Consider the following 12,034-nt stretch of genomic DNA (forward strand, 5'->3'; position numbering starts at 1 on the left):
CTATGATGCTGCTTGGCCTGCTGTGTTCATCCAGCCCTGCACCTTGTAGTCTCTAGAGTGTCACAGTTTACAGTAAATTTCTGAAAAATGTATTTCATGCAGTGGAAATTCATTAATGACTATTTAGCCTAAGGCCTAATATAATTTGAATAACAATATCAAATATATGTGACAGATACTTGGCATGGAATGAGCTCGAGATATTTCATGGTGTGGTTTTGTTTACTCTGTTCTGCAATTCTTAGGATTAATTGCTCATTAAATGTTCTGCTTGTGGTATTTAACTGCAGGATGAGGAGATAAGATTGTAGATGTTGTTTTTAAAATTACTTGAAAGCAGAATGGAAGTGCTTGGTCATTCCCCTATGGTTGACCTCTCCTGTTAATGGCACTGTGGGGGTACATACATCACATGGACTAGAGAAGAAAGCAGCTCATCATAAGAGCAATTAGATTCAATAATGGCCACATCCTGTGAAGGAATATAAATAGATGTAATAAGACCATAAGATATAGGAGAAGAATTAGGCCATTGGGCCCAAGGTTATCATGATTGATATGTTTCCCAACCTCATTCTCCTGCCTTCTCCCTGTAACCTTGATCCCTTACCGCCAGGTTCCACTGAGCACTCTATCTTGTGAGAGCCACCTACTCTCCGACGTGAGCAACATGCACAGAGGTGTTGAATGGCCTTTAGTGGGCCATTTTAGTGATTTAACTGGTCTCCCAGTAGGCAGCTGATCTGTCCCTTTTCCCCCCCGATCCTTCCTGCCTCTCAGTCTATCATCAAGCAGCAGGCACAGTTCTGGTCAATGTTTCAGATTAATGATCTCTTGCTAGAGCTAGGCAAGGTTGGAGATGTAACAGATTTTATTAACACCTGGAGGTGGGAGGAGTGGAGAAGGAAGAAAGGGAGAAGACAAGATCTGTGAAAGGCTGGAATAATTTCCCAGTTGGCACAGCTTGATCTTTCAGATCTTGTTTCAATTTTCCAGTATCTGCAGTATTTAATTTTGGTTACATGATTTGACAAACGTGGCAAACTCCAATAACACTTCAAGCTGACAGCGCAGCATCACCTTGTCAAAGGGAACAGGGATGGGCAATAAATGACAACAATGCCTGTAGCCCAGAACCAATAAAACAAGAGCATTACTACTTCAAACTCCAGTATGTGCATGACATCAGTTATAAGATTAGAGAAAAAGACTACAGACCACTTTGTTCCCTAGCAGACTTCCAGGGTCAATATCTTCAGTGAACTAAGTGACAATGTACTGTAGGTAAAGCCAGCACATACGCCTGGGCACAAGGATGGAGTAACTGCTAGCAACAGAATGGATGCAACAGTCAGGAGTTACAGTGAATGGCGTTGCTCATTGACCTATAATAATTCTGCTTTTATATTCGAAAGCCTTTAATTCTTCTGTTGAACTGACTGGTTGATAAATTGGATTAAAAGTAAAATCACCACAGTCTCACTAAACCATAGGGTTGTTTTATCATAAGAGAGAGGGACTGGTGGAGGTTTAACCTAAGGGGGACCATGCATCAGGTGAGTGAAGTGATTGAGACAAGAGTCCTTCATAGTAACCTCAGCCAGTTCAGAATTGAACCCACACTGTTACCATCACTTACCAACTGTCCAGTTAATTATCTAAATACTGAATTAGTTATTACTGATTACTGACTGGATGTGATTGGCTGCCTAGTGGTAGGTTTAGCTAGTGGCAAGGCTGTTAAGTCTGTGTAAGTGATTGCAAACAGGTTGGATAATTGAGTGACTGAATGGCTGCCTGTAGGGGTGACTGATAGCCTGGGTAACCTGCCTGGTTAGCTGGGAATAGGCAGCTGGTAGCTGTAACTTTCCAATTGTGTCTGGGGTCTTTGTCTTGGAAGTTGCTTGGTCATTTGTCACATTGCTGTTTGCATGCAACTACTTTGTAATAGTGACCGCAATTCATCTCTTATAAACTGCTTGGGCATCCTGAGATCATGAAAGATGCTACATGCGTGCAAGTTTTTTTTTCCCATTGTAAAGACTCAGTTGGCTCACTAACATTCTTCAGGGATAGGAATTTGTCTCCTGCACTTACCCAGGTTTAGCAGAAGCTCTAGTCCGTATTATACGGTTGATTCTTGTCTTTTGCAAGGCTTAGAAAGCCATTCACCTGCACAAAGGAGGAGATTATCCATTTTCAAGGGCAATAAAAGACAGATAATAAATGTGTCCTCCTCAGTCCTCCTGACCTTCTGTAAACAAGCCAGCTTATTTAGGTTTTTATTAGTCTGTGTCACATTGTTTAATGGTTTTTTTTTTAACCATGGAGCAACAAATATTCTGTTTGCTGTTGTTTCTGATATGATGTCAAGTTCATAACTGTCAGCTATTTTGTTGCCTATCTTTTGTCCATTTTTGCATCACTACAACACACACAGACAGCTTTTCCTTTATCAGTGGTGCCAAACTTGAGTAATATTTACTTAAACATTTGTGTAAATGAACTGCAAATAATTTTCCCTAAAGTTTATTATACCATATAAAAATGATTGGATACTTTATCAAACTTTCCTTTTATCTCTGAAACTCAAGTTTGAAACTCGCTTGAATTGATGTAAAGTTTCCTTCTCCAGTTGGAATTATTCCTGAAGAGCCCATTTTATAACCACTTGCATCTAATTGCATTCCCAATCAAATACACTTCCTCTGTCTGTTTTTTACATCAAATAAACAAACATGCACAAAATATACCGAAGAAAATATCTTTTTTTAACACCCCTGCAATTGGTTTTGCCCCTGGATTGATTGAACAATGTCTACCAAATTAACCTTTAATTCTTGAAGGCTCTAGGACAATACTGGAGTGTTGGCAACCCTAACCTAATGGGATTACGTTTCAAGCAGTCTCTATTGAAAGAAATCTCAGTAATACACTTGTAAAAGACAAAGGCAGTGGTAGTTATGATAAAGGAGAGCTAGGTTTGTAAAATAGGTGAAACAACTTTTTATAATCGTAGTGTCATACAGCATAGAAAAAGACCCTTCAGTCCAACCAGTCTATGCCGAACATAATCCCAAACTAAACTGGTCCCACCTACCTGCTCCTAGCTCATATCCATCCAAACCTTTCTTGTTCATGTATCTATCCAAATGTTTTTTAAACATTGTAATTGTACCCGCATCCACCACTTCATCAGGAAGTTCATTCCACATGCGAACCACCCTCTGTGTAAAAAATTTGTCTCCCATGTCTTTTTAAAATCTCTCTCTTCTCACCTTAAAAATGTGCCCCCTACTCTTGAATCCCCCGTGCGAGGGCAAAAGCAACTACTATTAATTCTATCTATATCTCTCATGATTTTATAAACCTTCTATCAGGTTGCCTTATAACCTCCTACGCTCCAGTGAAAAAAGTCCCAGCCTAAGCAGCATTTCTTTATTGCTCAAACCTTCCATACCTGGCAACATCCTGCTAAATCTCTTCTGAACCCTCTCTGGCTTGATAATATCCTTCCTGTAATTGAGCAACCAGAACTGGGCACAGCATTCCACAAGAGGCCTCACCAAGGTCCTGTACAACTTCAACATAACATCCCAACTCCGAGACTCACAGGACTGAGCAATGAAGGCAAGTGTGCCAAACGCCTTTTTAACCATCCTGTCTACATATGATGCAAACCTGCACTCCAGCCCCCTATGTTCTACAACACCACCCAAGGCCCTACCAGTAATTGTATAAGCCCTAGCCTTGTTTGTTGTACCAAAATACAATATCTCACATTTATCCAGATTGAACTCCATCTGCCATTTTTCAGCCCATTGACCCATTTGAGCAAGATCCCTTTGTAATCTTAGAAAACCTTCTTCACTATCTACAATGCCACCAATTTTGGTGTCAGCCACAAACTTACTCACCATGCTTTCTGTATTCTCATCCAAATCATTTATATAAATGACAAACTAAAGAGGACCCAGAACCCATCCCTGTGGAACACCACTGGTCATAGGCCTCCAGTCTGAAAAGCAACCCTCCACCATTACTCTCTGTCTCCTGCCGTTAAGCCAGTTATGTATCCAGTTTGCAAACTCACCCTGAATCCCATGTGACCTAACTTTACTAATTAGTCTACCATGCGGAATCTTGTCAAAGGCTTTACTAAAATCCAAATAAACAACATCTACTGCACTGCCATCATCAATCTTTTTGGTAACTTCTTCAAAAAACTCAATAAAGTTTGTAAGCTACAATTTTCCTTGCACAAAACCATGCTATAATTATGAAGTTATGTAAAGTACTCATGTCGTGGAAAGCAGGAAGCTGGAATTTGTTTGTAAAAATGATAGGGGGAAAGAGTGCGTGGTTCCTTTAAGAGTTAAAGTGCTTTTCTAAAGCTTAGAGATTTATACAGAAAAAAAAACATCTGCACGCAGCTGAAGATGTACAGCCAGTTCTATAATGGAAACGTATCAATTGGCTGTGTGTGAGCAAGCTGCCATCTGACAGGTAAGCATTTAGCTCTCACAAGAAATTGCTAAGCTCTCTAAGAAAGCACATCTTATCCATAAAAAGTACCACAGCACTTCTAGCTAAGAGTCCTCACAGAAGGCTTCACAGAGAAAACATCCCTGACAGCTGGATCAGCGGAAGAAAGGCGTTTATGACTTGAGAAACTAAGTTTTAATTTATTTTCTTATTACTTGGGTTTATATAAGTGGGAGTTTTATTTATTGGAACAGCATACCAGTAGAATTTAATTCAGTTAGGGAATAGTTAGTAGTTAAGGGAGAATTGTTCAGTTTGTTACTAATTCTGTTAATTTGTTCACTGTTAGAGTTAAATAAATAAATTGTTACTTGTTACTTATAAAGTGAATATCAGAGATTTTCTTTCATTTAACTTCCCCTTCTCCGAAACAGCTTAACAGAGTAGACGAGGTGAGACAAGCTTCTCTAGGTGTTTTGGTTTTAATTATTAGAAGGAGACCTCTACTCCAGCTGTAACAGACTGGGGGCTTGTGTTTCAATTTTAATTATGAGAGAGATTTCACTTCCCATTCCTAACACTATCCCTCTCTAACTGTTCATGAATCTTATCTTTTATAATCACCTCTAACCATTTACCCACAAATGAAGTCAGACCCACGGTCTATAGTTCCCCGGTTTCTCCTTACAACCTTTCTTAAACAAAGGTACAACATTAGCCACCCTCCAATCATCAGGCACCTCACCCATAGTTATAGATGACGCAAATATTTCTGCAAGGGGTCTCACAATTTCCACCCTTATTTCCCACAATGTTCTGGGATATGTTCAATCAGGTCCCGGAGATTTATCCACCTTTATATTCTCTAAGACTTCCTGAACTCCCCCATCTATAATGTGAACTGTTCTTAAAACATCAAAGTTTATTTCTTTCTCCACAGTAAAAGCTGAGGCGAAATATTCATTTAGCATCTCTCCCATCCCTTGGGGTTCAACACAAAGACGATCTCCTTCATCTTTAAGAGGCCCTACCCTCTCTATAGTTACCCTCTTGCTCTTAATGTATTTGTAGAATCTGTTTGCATTATCCTTAACCTTATCTGCTATATCTCATATCCCCTCTTTGCCTCTCTGATTTCTCTCTTAAGAATGCACTTGCACTCTTTATATTGATTAAGAAATTCAATTAAACCAAGTTGTCTATATCTAAACTAAGATTCTCTTTTATTCTTGATGAGAACCTCAATATCTTTATTCATCCATTGTTCCTTAATCTTACCAGCCTTAGCCTTCATTGTAACAGGAACACAATGCCTCTGAACTCTCGGCATCACACTATTGAAAGCCTCCAATTTGTCAAACATCTTTTTACCTGCAAACAGTCTACTCCAATCAACTTTTGAAAGTTCTTGTTTCATGCCATTAAAACTTGCCTTACCCTGATTAAAATCTTTAACTTTTATGGAAGGCTTATCCTTTTCCTTGACCATTCTGAAACCAATAGAATCAATCTGTCTACTGTATTCGCTGCTCACAATGCAGTCTCCATTCCACTGGTGAGACAATGATTCACCTTATTAGTATTCAGTATTTCCTCCCGCCAAACTTGGCAAACAAACCAGCCACATGTAACCATACTCCACATTGATATCCATCATAATATTTCTGGGATATTTTTCCTGTTCACAGGGTGTGTCAGCAATGGGCATTGAAAGGCTGCAGTGGGGACTCAGTGCACAGGGACCCAGCTCACTGACTGGACAAGGTCGCATGCCATAGGGATGTTTGCTTGCTGTCTTAACACCTTCCTGCCTGGCTGCACACTGCCTGCCCCACCCTGTCGTGCCCTGTCAGACCAATTAGCTTAGTCACAGAAAGAAGCAGCTTGCCTTGCTGCTAAGCTGTCCTCAGTCTAGGGTGTTTACATCTTGCTGTAGGCAGCGTGCTACGTCAATCTCACACCTTCATCCTAGGAAGGGTGGAATGTGAAAAGGGAAGGCAGTGTTGGTCATCCACATTCAGGAGATCTCTGGCTTCAAGTGGCAGCAGTGTCCGACCACGTCCAGCATGGTCACCTTATATGGGGAAGGAGGTGTAGGTTCATATAGATGGGCTGTGAGGGCATTTGGGGGAGTGTGCAATCTGTCGAGTTAAGAGGATGGGCTGTGGTGTGGATGTTTAGGCGCTCGTTGACAAGGCCAGCCTGAGACTGGAAGCTGCTCACAGAGGAACACTCACTGCTGCCTTCCATGGTGACGCAAATGGAGAAGTGTGCAATGGGGAAGACAATGGCTGTGAGGAGGCAGAGGCCATGACTCAGCCTGAGAGGCAGGGATATGTTGCAAACACTGATCACAGGACACAGGCCCATGCAATGTACAGCACATAGGCTGCCTTCTCTATTACTGTGGTACAGCATTGACTCTATGTGTTGCACTTCCCTGGCACACCCACTGCTGGACAACTCTGACAGCTCAACCATTGTGCTTAGAGGGAGCCGAACATTAGGGATGCTCAATGAAGAAAGACAGAGAGCTCTCATTGCAGACTTCCATCTGTGGAGCCTCATCGGTCGCCAGAAAGTGCTGCCAATGGTGTGGCTTTTCTCACCCAAGCCAATAAAGTGCCTTTCGCTCTCTACATCTTAGAGCAGTCCCCTGTTCTGCAGCTGGTGTGGTGGGAATGAAGCCTGTTGGCTCTGGAGGTTTGGTGGGGCACCCCCAGGGCAGGGGGTTGCTTGTGAAAATGGGCCAGACATGCCAATGATCTTCTGTTTTTTATTTATTTGTAAGATGTGGGTGTTGCTGGCTGGGCCAGCATTTATTGACCGTCCCTGGTTGCCCCTTGAGAAGGTGGTGGGGAGCTGCCTTCTTGAACCGCTGCAGTCCACCTGCTGTGGTTTGACACACAATGCCACTGGGGAGGGAATTCCAACATGCAAGTTGACCGTCCTCAGCTTGAATTTCTAAGGTGAGGAGGGCAGCAGATGGGGTGGAGATGAAGGGCCTGGCTACCTCTAGTGTCCTGAGTGGCAAGTGCAGAGGGGCGTGTGTTTGTGATTCCACCTCCAGCTGTGTGCTTCCTGCATTGTCCCATCTTCTTGTGAAGAGGGGCACCTGCACCAAGGCTAATGTTCCCCACCCCGTGTTTCCATGTTTTTGGTTTGGAGGGCCAATAGTTGGGTGATGAAGTCCTGGTGTATGTGCCACTGAGGTTGCTGGATCCAGGTCTTCATGGCAGCCTAATGGTCACATGACCCACTGCTCTGCTGCAGCCTTTGGGCAATGAGTTCCACTGCCTCCCACATGTCTGCCTGCCCCTCCTGGCCCCTCTCTGTGCATGTGGGCAAAACCCCCTGATCACCGACACCCTATGGTCCTCTCCTGCAAGGGTCCAGACCCGAAACATCAGCTTTCCTGCTCCTCTGTCTGGCCTGCTGTGTTCATCCAGCTCTACACCTTGCTATCTCAGATTCTCCAGCATCGGCAGTTCCTACTTTCTCAGACTGAAAGAGGTACCTGTCAATCACTGGTTCAACTGGGAATTACTTGGATGGTGAGCACCCCCAGCATTTTCTGCTTTTATTCCAGCATCTGTAGTATTCTGCTTTTTGAAAAGCTTTTTGAAAAGCAATTGAAGTGCATTTGAATAGTAAGTAGGATGTAGTGAGGGTATAGGTCATTTAATAATTTGACCATTTTATTAGTAGACATTGGCTGATTATTCACTCTGTTCGTTCGCAAGGAGTGCTACTGTTGTGATGGTTTGCAAGGCATGTTGGCTCCTTAAGGCTACAGAAAGCAAAATTTCTAATTCACTGATTCTGAAACTAGCCTTGTGCAATACAACTATTGAATTCAGTGCTACACAATCTATTGAGAATGTTTGACAATGCACCTTCATTTCCAGTAATTGAACATTACAATGAGGAAGAGGTCTGAAAACATCTCTTACAGAAAACCAATAAAGGGTGTATTCTCTAACAATGTCAAGGCAGCAGAAAGAGCACACTGCGAGGTTCTATTGCAACACTCTATACCGTTTCTTATAAACAATAATGAGCTGCACAGATATTGCTCCTATCTTTTTACCTGCCATTTTAATTGTCTTGAAATTCCTCAGGGACTCAGGTTATCATCTTCCAAAATGCTGTGATTTCAGGGAATTTCCCTTGTGTGTTGCAAGCTTTGTTCTCTCCTCTTATAAGGAAATTGATGGCCAAGGCCATGGATTCCTGAAGCCAGGGAATCCAATCTCCATTTAACAGGCGGGAATTGATTTTCATTTGAGAACTGCTTGATGAATCGAGATGTATTCACAAGGGAACTGTAGGTCTAACCAGTGAGGTTCAGGTCAGCTGACTGGCCTAGATTGCTAACCAAATAATTTTTAAAAATTATGAGTTGTGGCTGAGTTTATAGGAAAGATGATGTTAAACTTGAAAGGGTGCAGAAAAGATTTTCAACAATTTTGCCAGAGCTGGAAGGTTTGAGCTCTAGGGAGAGGCTGAATAGCTTGGGGCGTTGGAGGTTGAGGGGTGTCCTTAGAGGTTTATAAAATCATGAGGGGCATGGATGGGATGAATAGCTATTTTCTTCCCAGGGTAGGGGAGTCTAATCTAGAGGGCATAGGTTTAAGGTGAGAAGGGAAAGATTTAAAGGGGGCCTAAAGGCTACCTTTTTCACGCAGAGGGTGGTGCGTGTATGGAATGAGCTGCCAGAGGAGGTGGTGGAAGCTGGTAAAATTACATCATTTAAAAGGCATCTGGATGAGTATATGAATAGGAAGGGTTTAGAGGGATATGGGCCAAATGCTGGCAAATGGGACTAGATTGATTTAGGATATCTGGTTGACATGGACAAGTTAGACTGATGGGTCTGTTTCTGTGTTGACATCTCTGTGACTCTACGACTATCTTCTCTATTTATGGTGGGACAGGAGTGGACTTTTGGCTGAATGAGGTATCTAGAGATGTGTCCAAATTAGTGCTTGCGCATAAGTGGCTCATTTCAATGGGATGTCATCTCACTCATTGCCATCAATGATTCTTTTTACAAGTATATGAGTGTGTGGATGCAGTATTGGCTTGGACATGGTTTGAATATCATGCTGATACTTTGGGCCAATGCTGATACATGAAGGATGGCCAATGGTGAGCTGTCTTTCTTTGATCAAACATCTAAAGGATGGAATTTGTGAATCACTGGATGAAGTTGTTGCTAAAAGCGAAGCTGTACAATCATTCTTGTAGGTTATATGTCACCTATATCTCAACAACTGCGCCAAATCTAAGATCAAGATGTGTATAGAATAATTTCTGTAGTGAAGATACCAACTCTGCATTTAATAACAATATTTAACTTCCACTTGTATCACACTTTTAACATTGTCAAAAATTCCAAGGATCTTCACAGCAGCAGTATAAAGCGTGGTCAATGTTTACTGCCCATCTCTAATCACTTTTGAGAAGCTGGAGCTCCCTGCCCTCTCTCCACTGAGTGCATTCTCTGTGCTCAGTTCATCCTGTGTCCCTGTTCTTCCCACGTCCCTGCTCTCCCCGTGGTCTTGCTGTCTATGTGCTATGCTTTCTGTTCTGGCTCTCTTCCCCCAGTTGATTCTCTGGACTGGATTATCCTCAGGCTGCTCCCTCTCCAGGCAGGAGGTTGCTGTGTGCTCCTGTGAAGGATAAGCAAATTCATCAATGAAAAGTAAGCAAACATCTCACTGATTGTTATATGTAGAGAAATACTTGTTTTCATTTAAAAAGGAGGATTGAAGCAGAAAAATGTATTCTTCACGCGCAAGACTTTCAGACAATGAATGCATATGACAATAAATTGCCATAGTCCTTGGGGTTTAGGGACATCCACAATTCCATCAGAAAAAGAATTCCGGGATTTTGACCCAGCAACAGTAGAGTTTGGGAGTCAGAATGGTGTGTATCTTGGTGAGGAGCTTGCAGATGGTGTAGGTAGTATCAAAAACAACAAATGCTGGAGATTACAGCAGGTCAGGCAGCAGCTTTGGATCCTACATTATGTAGATAGTATCCAATGCCATTGTCCTCCTAGATGGTAGAGATAACAGGCTTGGAGTGTATTGTGAAGCAGCCTTAGTGAGTGAGTTTGGAAAGGCAGTGCAGAAAGACAGAGAAGCATTAGAAGTTTTAGAGTTTGTGGATATCTGGGAGTTGACCGTACAGTGGTTGTTAGTGGTGACCATCTAGGGAGTAAGGGAATGAGTAGCAGCTGGAGGCACGTACTAGTCCTTGCTTTTCTTAATGCCCTTTCCCTGCTCATCTAGATCTCTCTGTACTTCCGCTTTCTCGCTGGGGCCTTCTCCTTGCTTTTGCCTTCTCTGCTTTCAATTCAAACTTTGCCTCTGCTCCCTGCCCTCTCTCCACTGAGTGCATTCTCTGTGCTCAGTTCATCCTGTGTCCCTGCTCTTCCCACATCCCTGCTCTCCCCGTGGTCTTGCTGTCTATGTGCTATGCTTTCTGTTCTGGCTCTCTTCCCCCAGTTGATTCTCTGGACTGGATTATCCTCAGGCTGCTCCCTCTCCAGGCAGGAGGTTGCTGTGTGCTCCTGTGAAGGATAAGCAAATTCGTCAATGAAAAGTAAGCAAACATCTCACTGATTGTTATATGTAGAGAAATATTTGTTTTCATTTAAAAAGGAGGATCGAAGTAGAAAAATGCATTCTTCACGCGCAAGACTTTCAGACAATGAATGCATATTACATGATAATTTTGGTGTATAGGAGTCTGGTTACTAATCCTTTCAAAAAGGGGTCCTGTAACCAAAACCAATTGATAACTCCTGGATGAGAAGGAGCTGGGTTAAGATTTCATCCTCCAGGGTTCAGGTTAGAGATGGCAAAGGAGATGTGGATGGTGGGAGAAGGGAGTGCTGGAGGAAGTGATCAGAGATGGCCTTGTCAACATAAATAATGCAAGACCTATTTTTAGGGTGAAATTACATATGGGAACCACTGGTTGCGATCACTTTGTTTTCAAGGGAGCAGCTATTTTATACTGTAGTCATTTTAAGCCCTCATTATCTGTTGCTAATATTGACTCATGTGGCTGAAAATATATTTGAAATTCTCATTAATTAGAATATGCACTTTACTGCATTTGGGTCATTCTTTTGTTTAACGTTTCATGAACGTGCCTGTCATCCTTGAACTAGGACTATGCTAATCTTCTCTGTATCATTCCAGTTTTAGTATACATGCTGCTGCAGCAAGCACAAACACTTTGTGTGTCATCAAAAGCAGTCAGAAAGAGGGTTTTGATCAAGAATCATCTCCAGACAACAATCTCTGTATTTGGGTCACATCTATATGTTTCTCCAGTTAACTGAAGGAAGACTGAGTCTACTTTCCATTCGGTCCAGTCTTTTACCCTCATTCGAAGGCTCTCAGGTGTATAACCTGAATCATAGAATCCCTACAGTGTGGGAGCAGGCCATTTGGCCCATCAAGTCCACACCGACCCTCCAAAGTGCATCCCACCCAGACCCAACGCCCTACCCTGTCTCTGCAATCCT

At 42.4% G+C, this 12,034-nt stretch overlaps 1 non-coding gene across 1 annotated transcript; it reads right to left on the minus strand.

Annotated features, from left to right (window-relative positions):
• Positions 1–11,628: 11,628 nt before the first annotated feature.
• On the minus strand, positions 11,629–11,735 carry LOC125486213. Its single transcript, XR_007264904.1, has one exon. It is a non-coding gene; the product is annotated as a U6 spliceosomal RNA (small nuclear RNA).
• Positions 11,736–12,034: the final 299 nt, after the last annotated feature.

This window comes from Rhincodon typus, chromosome 26, assembly GCF_021869965.1.
Source record: "Rhincodon typus isolate 14 chromosome 26, sRhiTyp1.1, whole genome shotgun sequence".
NCBI classification, from domain to species: domain Eukaryota; kingdom Metazoa; phylum Chordata; class Chondrichthyes; order Orectolobiformes; family Rhincodontidae; genus Rhincodon; species Rhincodon typus.